Source organism: Vombatus ursinus, unplaced genomic scaffold (genome assembly GCF_900497805.2).
Source record: "Vombatus ursinus unplaced genomic scaffold, bare-nosed wombat genome assembly UNPS02014792.1, whole genome shotgun sequence".
NCBI lineage: Eukaryota > Metazoa > Chordata > Mammalia > Diprotodontia > Vombatidae > Vombatus > Vombatus ursinus.
The window spans coordinates 13,774,376-13,788,401 of NW_020954570.1; positions in this window are offsets into that span (position 1 = coordinate 13,774,376).

Below are 14,026 nucleotides of genomic sequence, written 5' to 3' on the forward strand. Positions count from 1 at the left end.
ATGTATAGTAGGATTGAGGGCCCAATTGAGGTTATGTAACATAAATCTGTAGTGGACCCAGTCAGAATGATTGAGTGGGTTTTCTCCACTTTCATTCAGCTGCATGTGTGTAAGATTGAAGGTGATAAATGGTAGAAGTGACCCAAGATTGGGGTTTCTCTGGGCCTAATTGGTGATATGATAATGGGACTAGAAATTTAAGAGAGGACCGTGTAGAGTTGAATTGGTTCACCAAGGGGAGAAGATGGAGAGGAGAGAGTGATTAGTTCAGGAGAGATGGCCTTGGAGATAATTGAGGGCTCAAGGGACTGGAGGTCACAGTACAGATGAAGAGTAGAGTTTAGTAAAGGAAGGGAGAGAAAGAGGAGGAAAGCCAATAGATTTTGGTCAATTAGGGGATTTCAGAATTCTTGAACATATAGGTAGCACATTTATGAATAATAGCAAGATTGATGGTATGACCATCTTTGTGTATGTCTAAGGTGGGGTGGAGTAGCTCATGGGAAATGAGTAGTTTCAGGAACTGAGTGGTTAGAGGATTTGAGGGAGAAACAATATGCATGTTGAAATTCTCTGATATGAAGGCAGGAATTAAGGAGGAGAGAAAAATTGTGAGCCAGATACCAAACTCATTGAGGATGGAAGGGGAGTAACTTGGGGGTCTGTAGATAATTACCAGGATTTTGACTGGGTGGTAGATATGAACAGCATGAACCTCAAAGTAAGTAGCATGAACCTCAAAGAGCCTCAAAGTTACTGAGTGATGGAAGTAGGAAGAGAACCTGGAAGTGGTGATTAGGAGCAGTAAGTATTACTCTTCTCTCTTGGCCAGTGAGCCAAGGAAAATGAGGGAAAGTGCAGCCAGTACTGGAAAGAGTGGCCAGAAAGGTGATGTCATCAGGGGGAAGGCAGCTTTCATTAAGAGCTAGCATATGGAAAGAGTAGGATGAGAAAAGGTTTAAGACGAAGGGAAGTTTGCTGCCCATGGAACAAACACTCCTTAGAGTACAGTGGAAGGTCTGGGTGGTGTTTAATAGGAACTTTTGGATGGGAAGGTTGAGAGGCTAGGAATAAAGAATTATGGTAGCAGGGGAGGGAAATGGTGTTTGGATGATGATCTATAGGATCACTGGCATGTGGAGGGTATGACCAGGTGTGAGAATGTTCATAATTGAGTGAAGAGTCCCATTCTTCTTCCCAACAGAGGTCGGAGATCAGGCTAGAGGCAAGTGCAGTATGAGATGGAAGGCACACAGTCAGATGGTCAGATGGGAGGAGTGGGCAGGAAAACACTGCAGCGGGAGATAGAAGGCCTCATGTCAAAGGGTAGATTGCTCTTCTTTGCACAAGAGGTTCTTCATGTCCCCAGCGGAAGAATGGGCAGACAGCAGGAGGTGGAAGTTGCCTTGTGCTGGCAAAAATGGAAGACATTGCTTTAAGCAAATGGTGGGTGAACTCTCCGAATACAAATTTTACTCTCATTCTTTGTGGAAAACAGAACACAAAAGAACAATAATCCCCAGTCCAATTCTCCAGTTGGTGGAATGATGTTACCTAATTACTTGTTACATCATTTCCACATGCAGCTGTTGAGAGGCATGCACAAGAATGTTGGTTGCTCCACACAGACATCTATTTAAGCAATTTTCTGTCTATATCTGACATATATTTTTAACAAGGAGATCATATTAAAGAAGTTTTGAGGACAATCTTTTTCCCTTCTGACACAGAAGACATCCTCTCTTTAATGCACAGATGAGAGCAGACTTGATTCCAGTTTACAGTTGGAATCTGGTAAAAGCATGAGTAACTTTCTCTAAAATTTCCTTTAGAAAGTTCCCTTTGTATTTTCAATTTACTGTTCTTATAAATCCAGTATCTATTTTATTAAAGTGGGATTTCAAAATGATTACTTTTATTTTTAAGAAAAGACATATAATCTACATGTTTCTATAATGGTGAACATACTTAGACATCTGAGTAGCTGACTAAACCCAGATGCTTTGTGAAATAATGAAAAGTTTGAAAGTGCTTGCAAGTGCCATTATTAATTCTCTAAAGTCCTCTTTTACCAATACTTCATTATGCCATAAAAGGGGCTTTGGGTTCTAAAAGGTTATGACAGCAAACAGTAAACTCTAAAGATACTACCTGACCCAAAAAGACCAATGATAGTCATTGCAGCTGTGTCCTTTGAATAGAATGTACTCATTCCTCAACTCTGTCTTTTTAGAATCCTTACCTTTCTTTGAGGTGGATCAGATACCATCTTCTCTATAAAACCATTTTTGATTCCCCTCTGCCCCCATTTTTTAAATTTTCTTTCTATCCTGAAATTATGTTGTATTTTACTCATTTATGAACATGTTGTATCCCCAAGTAGAATGTAAATTCCTTCAGGGTAAAAACTTTTTTATTTGCTTTTAGAGGGTCTCTAACACATTGTAAGTGCTTAATAAATGCTTGTTGATTGATTGCTTGACAAGCTGGAGTGCTGGAAAAATTAATTTGCCAGAAGGTTAATCCACAAGGTGAAGGTTATTTTTGTCAACAGTAACTCATACAATGAACTACTGAGACTTTGCCAGGATGTGTGTGCCTTTGTATGTGTATGTGTGCCTGTGTGTGTTTGGAAGTGGAAAGAGTTGTGGTGGTGGTATTTGCACTTAGTAGAGGAAATATCCATACCAATTAAATCATTCATCTTTAGAAGTTCTGAAGTATTATCCTCTTCCTCCTCATCATCATTATTACTTAGACCCTGGCAAGCCAAAATTTTATCTGAAGATAAATATTCTTCAAGGGGAAAAGTTTTTAGTCAACTTATCTCTTTCTTTGTACAGGAAAGAAAGATAAATATTCACCTTCATGAGTGTAGAGAAGTGGTTCTCAAATTGTGGTCCAGGTACCCCTGGGGATCCTTGAGGTCTCTGAAACCCTTTCAGGGATTCCTTGAGGTCAAAACTTTTCATAATAATACTAAGATATTTTAATTTCTAATATGATAAATATCAATAAATTTAATTAACATACAAAAAAGCTCTTGGGGGCAAGAGGGTCACAATAATTTTTCAGAAGTATAAAGAAGTCCTGGAACCCAAAAGTTTGAAAACTACTGGTATAGAGAATGAAGTAACCTTTCTCTATCACTCTCACATCCTATAGAATAGTGAGCATTTTCCTGGCTACATTGAAGAATCATCTAAGTGCTGCAGAAGTTGCACTTCTAACTATGGAACAGGGCACTAAAAGATCCTAAGTTGTATAGCTGACTTTAGCAGCAGATGAGAGCATTCTGAAGAGCACTTGAACAAATCGCTCTTTGACTGAGTCATTATTCATCTAGGTCTTGTACCCCTTCCAGATGTATAAACATAAGCAAACAAAAAACATTCTCAGAGCTACTTTCCTTGTGTAAAAGGAAGACATTCTGTGTTCCTCGACCTTCATCCTGCTGGAGTAATTGCTAACCCACTCGTACTCAGGGATACTCTAATTCATTCATACACAGACATGATGAGAAGCATAGTGATGGACTTTCCAACACAAAATATGCTGTCTTTTTTAAAATTTATTTATTTTTGGTTTTCAGCATTCACTTCCATAAGATTTTGAGTTTTAAACTTTCTCCTCCCCCCATTTCTTCCCCCTCCCACTCCCTTCCCCTGACGGTACAATCTAACATAAGCTCTACATACACATTCCTGTTAAGCAAAAATATGCAGTCTTGTTGTAATATATGTTATAGACAACATTATGCCAAGAGTTAGCTATTTTCAGATGAATTTCAACTGGCCATTGAGCTAATATATATAAATCATGAGACTAGATTTTGAGGCCTTAGTGAGTTTTCAACAATTCAATCATTGTTTCTTAATAACCACCTAAAACCCAGTCTGAACACCTAGTATTAAGCCTATTTGCCATAAGATCTATCTTCATGAAACTACAATTTCTAAACATGTAGTTTAGTTTTCTACTTAGATTTATCAGCTAAATGTAAACTTTGTTCTTCTTTTTAATCTGACTTCTGTCAGGCATTTCCTTAGTGTTATATTTGCATCCCCTTATTTTTCTATACCAGTATAGTCTCTTACTCTTTCCACCGCATTAAAATATTTCTGGCTTCTTTATTCTTTCTTTTTTTTGCTTCTTGTTCTTATTGTTTTACTCCAACATCTCAGGTTAATATAACAAACATAAAATATTCTTATCTTTTTTGATTCTATAAGCTTAGGTAGAGTTTGGTTTTGGTTTCATCTTTAAAACAAAAGAGTTTTAATTGGGATGGGGGCGGGGAACAGCCCTGGCTAAAAAATTTGAAAGAGGGGGAAATTCTTAATTACTGAATATTTTTTACCAAGGAAAATTTAAAATTTGAGATTAAAAATATTTTAGATTAAACTTTTTCATAAAACACAGAGATTTAATCTTACTAAAATCAGGTTTTAAAACTATTGTACAGTACTAGAAGTAATCCATCATTTTAAGTCCAAGCTCACAGTTATATGTCATGGGTAAAATAAGTCTCAACATGGCCAAGATACTTGTTTTAGTGATTTTTATGATTCATATTGATCAACAAAGTCAAATACACAGAGATCTTTCAGGTGGCAGAAGCAAAGAAATTAATAAGGCCAAGCTACTCCATTCATTTCATGCATATAAAAATGTGACCCAATTTTCATGAAAAATCCAAGGGAACAATAAGCACCAGATTTCTTCCTGGGCTTCACTCACCAAGAATGGCACTTCAGGATCCTTAGTTTTTTAGGCACATGCTTTCTTGCCTTTCGTGCTTATTATTTTCTCATTGTAGAATTAAGAATTTTCCTGTCTGGAACTTCTGGTTGCTAAGCTACGTTTCTGTTTTCTTCTCCATGAAACCTTGTCACATCATCATCTTCATCATAATTATCACCAAAGAGCACCTTGTTAGAGAAGTGGATATTGTTTACTTAAATATATTAAGCGTAGATCTCTGACTTCTGGGAATTTAGCATCACAGGAAATAAACATTCATCTGGACATACATTTAAAAGGACAAAAGAGGCTCTACCCTTTCCGCACTTAACTGATTATTTGTTTTAAAGTGAAAGGTATTAGTGTGGCATAATAAATGCATTTGACATTAGGAAGATCTGGGTTCTCTGACGTGGTTATTTGACTCTAGGCAAATCACTTAACCTTTCAGTGAGTGGTTCACGCAAATCTCAACTCTGAGTGCCATTTTGATATTCATTCCTCTTGCTAGGGAGGATTCCTTAGAATAGACACAGTGGTTCTTAACTTTTTTGTGTGTGTGATGGACCCTTTTGGCAGACTGGTGATTCTTATTCTAAGAATAATGTGTTTAAATTTATAAAATAAAATACATAGGATTACAAAGGAAATCAATTGTGTTGGAAAATAGAATTATGAAAATAATTATATTTTTGAAAAGTTCATAAGTCTCCGGTTTAGAACCCCTAAAATAGGGCCAAAAATGGAATTACTCTTCAAAATCTGAAGTGGGATGGGAATTGAAACAATGTGGAACCTAATTGTCCTATGGAGAAGACAGTCGACAAACCTAGGATAAACCTTAAGGGAAGGTCAAGGACAGAGACTGGCAAAGGTTGTCAGTCTCTGTAACCTCAGTCAAGCAGTTCATGGTTAACCTTTGTGCTACATAAGGAAAAAACAATTAGAGTTGTATAAAAATGGAATAAACTGACAACATTGTCGGATTCCACTCACTGGTGGACATCAAATTAAATGAGCATGTGAGGACTTGACATGAGAAGGACAATAAAGGCAAAATCTTTATCCAAGCAAATCAATTAAAAGATGATTTATAGGTATTTGTCATGATTTTTTACCTTAAATTTAAGGCCTAGGCCAGAGCAAGACTTAACATCATAGATCTAATGCTTGACTCTATTACCAGGCAAGTGTGATCTCAAGGAAATGTACTGTTGCTGTGAGGGTATTATACAGCCTACCAATGAACTCAGCCTTTGCTAAAATGAATGGAGATGAGCAGTGTCTTCTACTTCTGAATTATTTTCTGCAAGGGAAAATGTTTTGCTTCCTTTCAATACAGCAATAAATACAGAAGTAAAACCAAGGCACACAGAGTCATGCATTACTAGTTTATTTTACTTCATCCATCACCTCAAGAATATACACCCACAGTGACTGGTTCCTGAAATGTCATTGCTCCTCAATTTATGCTTCTCCCTAATTTTTCCAGAGGCATATTTCTCAGTCCTGTGTCATTAAAAGCCCAAAGCACTTATAGGGCACTTCATTATTTACAATGATATTGTTCATGATAGCTTGGTTTTTGTGCCTTTATCCTTCAGGAGACGTGGCTCAGTATGTGTGGGAGGGGTAGGGGATACAGTAGTTTTTATCCTTCCCTTTGTTATGGGAGAAATATCTCCCCTCTGAGTTCATGTGCTGGGTAACTGCTGCCACATACATATTTACCACAATGCAGAAATTATGGAGGTGAAAACCTAGGTTTTATTATTATGCTCAGGCATAGGTTCAGGCCTCAGAGAAAACCTGAACCTTCATGAAGAACATTACATCAGAGTAACAGAGAAATAATTATTTTATATATTGCAATCTTATACATTCTTCTTAGGCCAGAGAAGTTGGAGAATATAGATACATAATCCCATACTTCCTTCAATGTCATAAAAGTTGAACAAACTTAGTTAAACAGAGTGAGGAAACAGACCTCATCAAACAAATTCTAGAGGCAAACTAAATCAGGTTACAGATTAAACTACAGTTAGAAGATTCACAAATAGACTGATTGAGGAGAAGGATTTACCTGTTGCCAAGGAGTCAGAGAGAGTTGAGAATCTTCCTCTGAGTTCTGAATAATAAAAGGAAATCAAAAATTCCTTTAACACTTTCAAGATCTGTACCTTGGACCTTTGGATACTATAATTGACCAAGAGGATCTTGCTTCTTTAAGATCTCTGCCTAGGAGACTTTGAGCATCATAGTTGGTTAAGGACGTCAGAAAGAGGGCTGGCTCAACTGATGGCTGGACACACTAACATATCACATCCTGCAAAATATGGGATCCCACTTACTCTGCAGTAGTTATCATGTTAATATTTTCTATTAAGAAGGGAGGCCTGGACAGCAAGTTTGCTTGCAGAATTCCCCTATCTAGTCCAGGACTTCACAAAAAGGCATCCAGAAAATTGCCAGTGCTCTGATTGAGGATGTATCAGAATTGCCTGAAGTCAGTTTAATCTCTAGTCAACATGAACTGAGGCCAATAGGATGTCATCCCTGGCCTACTGGGGCCACATTAGGGGATGGAGTCAGCCTCTCATAGGTCTGTTGTTAGTTCTCAGGGAGATGAAACCAAGCTCTGTGTGCATACCTTAAGGCTCTTGTAAAAGCCTGAGATAAATAGTAGATTCAGTAAATGTCCATAGAGGCAGGGACATAGTCCCCAGGCAGCCTGTATAAGGGACTTCTAGAAAGCCTTAGACAGGTACAAAGCATAACATGTGAGGGCTTCAGGAGAGGTATAACCCTAATCCTACCCCAAGCCAAGGACAGTCTCTTTTCTTTTCTTTTTTTTTTAACATTTTTATTTAAAGGTTTTAGTTCCAAATTCTATCCCTCATTCCTTCCCTCCTCCCCCCCTTCCCTGAGATAGTAAACAATCAGATGTAAGTTATACGTGTCCAATTATGTAAAACATTTTCATAGTAGTCATTTTGCACAAGAAGACCCAAATAAAAGTAAAAAAAATGAGAGAAAGAAAGTGAAAAATAGCATGCTTCAGTCTGTATCCAATCAATAGCAGTTCTTTCTCTGGAGGCAGATAGTATGCTTCATCATTAGTCCTTTGGGATTGCCTGGGATCATTGTATTGCTGAGAATAAGCCATTCACAATTCTTCATCAAATAATATTGCTGCTACTGTATACAACATTCTCCTGATTCTGTTCACTTCACTATGCTTCAGTTCTTGTAAGTCTTTCCAGGTTTTTCTGAAATCATCCTGCTTGTAATTTCTTATAGCACAATAATATTCCATTACAATCATATACCACATCTTGTTTAGCCATTCCCCAATTGATGGGCAGTCTTTTGATTTCCAATTCTTAGCTACCACAAAAAGAGCTACTATAAACATTTTTGTACACATAAGTTCTTTTCCCTTTTTTTGGATGTCTTTGGGATCGAGACCTAGCAGTGGTATTGGAGGATCAAAGGGTATGCACAGTTTTATAACCCTTTAGACATAGTTCCAAATTGCTCTCCGGAGTGGTTGGATTGGTTCACAACTCCACCAACAGTGCATTAGTGTCCCAGTTTTCCCACATACCCTCCAACATCCAACATTTTCCTTTTTTGTCATATTAGCCACTCTGTTAGGTGTGAGGTGGTTTTAATTTTCAGGGCAGTTTCTTAAATTAAAGACCTGTGATGCTGAGAGCTGAACAGTTACAAAGGGAGATGTGACTCATGATTGACTAAGACTTCTGAACATGAGTTATGGTGTACCTGTGGAGAAGAGACTTCTAAATCAGAAAGACTGCTGGAAGAGTTTGAGAGGCAAGGCAGAAAGGCAAACTCAGACTTTTGAATGGAAGATAATAGATCTCTCCAAGACTGAAGATGTGTGGGAAATCTGGACACCAACATATTCCTTGATTCCTCACTGCCTGCAACCCTAGAGACTGCTAAAAGTAGACTCCTTCCACCCCACTCTCTGCCTTGTTTTTGCTTCTTCTCAAAGAGCTCATTTATGTTCAAAGAGCTCTTATATATTCATTCTTCTACTCAAATCTGTGTAATGTTTACTGTTTAGTGCTCACTGCTAACTTTGATAAAGAGATTTACTAGCTATCTGTAAAACTAGGCTTTGGTGTTAAACTCCACCCCCCACCCCCACCCCACAGGTAAAATGGCAGAGTAAGAGGCTATCTATCTATCTATAGCCTCTCACTCTTTCCCTCTATATAGACACACATATATGTGTATGTATGTATGTGTGTGTATATACACACACATATGTATACACATATATACATACATATGCATACACATGCACACATGTATACATGTATACATATATACATATATATATATATGTCAGAAGGAGCTAGGTGGCACAGTGGATGCAGTGCCAGGCCTGAAGTCAGGAAGATTCATCTTCTTGAGTTCAAATCTGGCCTCAGACACTTACTAGCTGTGTGACCCTGGGCAAATCACTTAACCCTGTTTGCCTCAGTTTCCTCATCTATAAAATGAGCTGGAGATGGATATGGCAAACCACGCCAGTATCTTTGCTAACAAAGCCCCAAATGGGGTCACAGAGTCAGACATGACTGAAAATGAGTGAACGACATCATAATGCCGTCTTCAACAATTGCCAATTCATTGCCTCCTCCTACAAAATAAGCACCTTAGCCTGGGTGAAGCAGAAGCAACCCTGAGGGAGACAAGAGACATTGTGTTCCAATTGAGTCAAACCCCCATCTCCACTTTGACCACCACCTTCGCTCAGACCCTGATGGAGATAGTCCAGGGCTCTGAGCTCAAGAACCCTAGCAAGCATCTTCCAGGTCACTGTCTGGCCTGTCCCCGTGTCTCCCCCAGAGAACCACTCTCTGTAGAGATGAGACCTGGAAACTACTTCTGAAGGTGCTAAAGCCCTACCTCCTGAGCAACTCTAGCTCCTGAAGAAGCATAAAAGAAGGTTGTGGAGACCAAAGCCCTTGACACTGTAAATGGTTCAATATCAGGAATAGATAAGTTTTATTAGAGGAAATGACATTAAAGAAAATTCATTGCTGTCTGCTTTGTCACTCTACCCCAAAGACTATGCAACTTTTCCATGTGAACTGAACCTAAAACCTCCTATATGTGTTGTGTTCCCCTATTAACGCTGAGTCCCTAAATCAAGGACTGCCTCAATTTTATCTATTTGTATTCTCAGTGCTTATTGGAGTACTTTACACACAGTAGGTGCTTGATAAATGCTTTTTCATTCATTCATTCATTTATTCTATGCACTCTGCTTGATTATCTCTTCTACCTATGTTTAGTTGCACTGAGATCATGATTGCTAACAATTTCTAAAATTCCCTTGAGGTATAATAAATTCTGCTTCAGCCTCTCATTTTACTCTCTGTTAATCTTTATGCTTCAAATATGTTTTCTGTAAATCAGATATTGTTGGATTCTGCTTTCAAGTACATATTACTTTACTTTTTGGGTTTATGGCTTAATTCATCTGATTCATTTTCATGGTTATGATTGTTAATTATGTTTCCTCCTCTAATATTCTTCTTCTAATTATTCTTCTGGTACCTCTATCATCCTCTTTATAAAGAATAAAAAGGCAGGGGAGGGGGGCAGGGCAAGGAATGGAATGGGAATAATCACTGTAATCCATAATTTAATGATCTGATTCCCCTCCTTTCTCTCCTCTCTTCACCCAGCCCACACTGATATCATTGGTTCTTGTAATCTCCACTTATGATCTATTATCTGAAGTTGAAGTCTATTTTACTTGTGACTATAACATCTATTCTGCCCTCTCTTTTCTCCCTGACCCCACCTGTTTCACTGTTGAGTTTAAGGTATTTCTATACTGAACTCTGTTTGTGTTCAACTCTTCTTTTCTTGATTCAGATTAAGTGATGAGGTAGGTTGGCCTTATCGGGTCCTATCTCTTTTGTAGTCTGGATGACATTTCCACTGCCCATTTATAGTTTTGGATGTGATGATTGACCTTGCTGTCTGCTGAAGTCTCTGGTTTTTGTCTCTTTTTCCTGTGGGCCCACTGTGTTTGATGGGCTCCAAATATCACTGCTTCATGTACAACTAGCTACTGAGAACTGGTTCTATTTCCTCTAGCCAGACTTTGGCCTTACATCCTAACCTAAATGTATTGTAGATGTGTCTAACATAAAGATGACTGGCTCAAAAGTAATTGGTGTGGGGAGGGGGAAAGGAGAAAGATCTTCCACTGATATCATACAACACACACCCAATGAAACAAGCAAAAGATAACAACAATTAAAATGAAAACTTGACCTTGGACGAGTCACTTAACTTTCTAGAGACTCAATTTCTTCATTTGTAAAATGAGCAAGCTGGACTGAATGTCTCCTGAAATCCCTTTCAGCTCTAAATCTATGACTGTATAGGAATCAGAAGACCCAGAACCTGGTGCCAGCTTTGCAACTTATTAGCCATATAACCTAGGCAAATTTTGAACCTCTATTAGTTTGTTGCCTCATCTGAAAAATGGACATTAATATCCATCCTTTCTACTTCTCACATACACTTCAGAACTCCTGAGCTCCTGCAATCCATTAACCTTGGCCTCTCCAGTAGTAAGATTTATAAGAGTGTACCATCACATTTAGTACATATGTACCTTCTATGTTTTTCTTAGCACCTGCGTTATGATTTCCAAATATCTAATCAGTTATGACTCTTTCATCAGAATGTGGAATAGCAAGCTGTACATAATATATTTGCAGTTTCATGTGTAATCATCTTTTTTCATATTCTACTGTTATGGAAATGTTTGTCTTATTTCTTAAGTTGCAAATAAAATAAATAAAATAAAATAAAATAAATTTTTAAAAAATAAAGAAAATCCATTTCTCCCCCTCTGGTATTATACCTAGTTTCACAGGATAAGTTGTCCTGGATTGTACATTTTTATCCTTTGTCTTTTAGAATAACATGAGTTCTCATCTTCTTAATAGTGACAACACCTCAGCCTTGTATGATCTTTATTGTGATTCTCCTTGAACTTCTTTTTAGCTACTTGTAGTATTTTCATTTTGACCTGGAATCTCTGGATTTTGGCTATCATGTTCCAGGAAGTTTTCATTTGGAGGTTTCTTTCCAGAGATGACCTACATTCTTGCTATTTTTACTTTGCCCTCTGGTTTTAAGTATTCTGAGCAGGTTTCACTTATTTCTTGAAATATTATATGCAAACCTTTTTTTCTCATCGTGGTTTTTCAGGTAGTTCAATAATTCTTAGATTTTTCCATTTTCTTCTGATTTTTTCCCCATCTTTTAGTTTCATCTTAACATTTTTTGTTGTGTTACTGAATCATTGTTTTCCACCTGGATCAAATTTTCAGGGCATTTGGTTTGTCAGTAGAGTTGCTAACATGCTTTAAATTTGCTTCGCCATTCTTTTCTCCATTTTCCATTTCTCCAAGTACTCCTTCAGCCCTTGTGATGAGGACATTTTTTTCTTGAGGTTTTATCTGGACTTGTGTGGTTGTTATCCTCAGGGTTTACTCCATAGGTGTCTCTCAAGCCAAGTTTATTTTCTTATGGTGTTTGGAATCCTCCTTTGTTTATTAATCTCATCCACTTTAGCATCTATACTGAGGAGACTGCCTTTCCTGATCCTGAGTATAATGGCCCAGACTAGGCTACTTCTTCATGGGACCCTGGAGCTGCTCTTGTGCTGTGCTCTGCCTTAATGCTCCCTCTTGTCACAAAGCTCCAGGATTTCTAGACTTTACTGAACCATAAGGATATTATCAAATGGTCTCACCTGCTCACCCATTCACTTACACTTTCCATGACAATTCATAAGAAATGTCATCAAAATGTTTTAGTTCACCTAAAATCACTGAGACACTTTTGGAATTCTTTTCGTGATAAAAATCAGTATCCCTCAACTAAATAAATAACGAATATCTGAATATATTTAAATGTAAGCATCCATTAATGTAAGTACACTTTCCAGGAATGTATCCATAGATGATGAGGTTGACCTAGACATTGCCAGAGCTAGCTCAGTGTTTGGGAGGCTCTGAAGCAAAGTGTGGAAGAGAAGAGGTGTTAGGCTGCCTACCAAACTGAGTCTATGGAGCCATGGTGCTGACCTAATTGTTGGATGAATGTGAAACCTGGACGGTGTACCAGTGCCATGCCAGAAAATCAAACTGCTTCCATTTGAATTGTCTTAGAAAGATTCTGAAGATCACCTAGCAAGATAAGGCACCAGACACTGAGGTCCTTTCTTGGACTGAACTGCCAAGCATTCAAACTCTACTGCAGAGAGTGCAACTCTGATGGACTGGCCACATTGTTCAAATGCCATATGTATGTTTGCCTAAAAGACTATTTTACAAAGAATTCACATAATGCAAGTGCTCATATAGAGGTCAGAAGAAACAATACAAGGACACTCTCAGATTCTCTCTAAAGAACTTTGGAACTGATTGTGAAACATGGGAAACACAGGACATCCCAGCATGGCATGCCCACATCGAAGAAGGTGCTGTGCTCTATGAGCAAAACAGAATTGGAGCAGATCAAAAGAAACATGATTTGAGGAAATTTAAAGACATTTCCACTCTAAATGTTCATATGGACTATTTGTGCCTGACCTGTGACAGAGCCTTCTGAGCTCATCTTGGTCTGATCAGCCATGGTTGGACACACTTCATCTCAACATAGTGACATCATTTTGGTCCTCTTCAAGAATGAAGGACAACAACCAACTTGGTAATTCAACAATTATAGATATGATACAGTAGATTTTAAAAGAATGTCTAAATTAGCACTGTAATTGAGAAAGACTAGATGTAGCAACTACATCTAGAGGTAGCTAGGTATCACAGTACATAGAGCACTGGACGTGAAGTCAGGCAGTTAAAAAGACTCGAGTTCAAATCCTGTCCTTTAAGTGTGTGACCCTGGGCAAGTTACTTACCCTCTCTGAACTTCAGTTTCTACATCTGTAAAATAATAATAGTAGGTTTTGTGAGGATAAAATGAGGTCATGTACATAAAGCACTTTGCAAACCTTAAAAGTGTTATATGAATTTTAGTTATAATAATATTATTATTGCTATTACTATTGTAATTGCACAGAGGCAACATTTAGTTAGAATATAAAAGGGCTATAACGATGGCAGTTACTACGATGGTGGCCTTGACTCTGTTGCTTCTAAGCAGATTTAGCTATTAGTGAAGAGAAGCTGTAGCCCTAAGAAGCTTCTGCAAT